The sequence below is a fragment of the Mustela nigripes genome, chromosome 2, assembly GCF_022355385.1.
Source record: "Mustela nigripes isolate SB6536 chromosome 2, MUSNIG.SB6536, whole genome shotgun sequence".
NCBI lineage: Eukaryota > Metazoa > Chordata > Mammalia > Carnivora > Mustelidae > Mustela > Mustela nigripes.
This window is the reverse complement of record NC_081558.1, coordinates 27,371,042-27,371,961: the sequence shown is the minus strand read 5'-3', so window position 1 is coordinate 27,371,961 and position 920 is coordinate 27,371,042. Positions and strand designations below refer to the sequence as shown.

At 37.4% G+C, this 920-nt stretch overlaps 1 non-coding gene across 1 annotated transcript; it reads left to right on the top strand.

Moving 5' to 3' along the window:
• The first annotated feature begins 468 nt into the window (after positions 1-468).
• On the top strand, positions 469-661 carry LOC132012781 (U2 spliceosomal RNA). The gene has a single exon (XR_009402757.1). It is a non-coding gene; the product is annotated as a U2 spliceosomal RNA (small nuclear RNA).
• Positions 662-920: the final 259 nt, after the last annotated feature.

Below are 920 nucleotides of genomic sequence, written 5' to 3'. Positions count from 1 at the left end.
TATCTTCTCCTGTTCAGTGGCTTTTCAGTCACTTTGTAGTATCTTTTGATAAATACAATTCATAATTTTAATGTAGACAATTTTTAAAAATATTTTTGCTTATAATAAGTTTTGTGTCCTCTTTTTTTTTTTAAGATTTTATTTATTTATTTGACAGAGAGAGATCACAAGTAGGCAGAGAGGCAGGCAGAGAGAGAGGAGGAAGCAGGCTCCCTGCTGAGCAGAGAGCCCGATGTGGGACTCAATCCCAGAACCCTGAGATCATGACCTGAGCCGAAGGCAGCGGCTTAACCCACTGAGCCACCCAGGCGCCCCAGTTTTGTGTCCTCTTAAGTGAAACTTTTATGTACTCTAAGATCATTAATACATTCATCTGTATTGTCCACTAGAAGATTTTCTTGTTTTGTCTGTCCTTATAGATCTTATTCCATCTAAAATAAATTGTTTGTTTAAGAATACAACTTTTATATCGCTCCTCGGCCTTTTAGCGAAGATCAAGTATAGTATCTGTTCTTATCAGTTTAATATCTGATATGTCCTCTATTCGAGGACAATATATTAAATGGATTTTGGAATTAGGAGATGGAATAGGAGCTTATATACTCCGTCCACTCCACCGTCGACCGGGTATTGCAGTACTTCCAGTAACGGTGCACCCCCTTCAGGGGGAATTAACTGTTGTGCAAAAATTGGAATTTAAGAAGCCTTGTGTTAGGTTTTGTCACTGTGCTGCTTTGCACTCGATAATAAAAACTTACTGCATTCAGGAAAAAAAAAAGAATACAACTTTATTTTCTTCATATGGGTACTTACTTGTCACAGCAAACTTTACTGAAAAGATTGTCCTTTGTGCTCGCTTCGGCAGCACATATACTAAAATTGAAAAGATTGTTCTTTACCTACTGTTTTGCAATGAATCC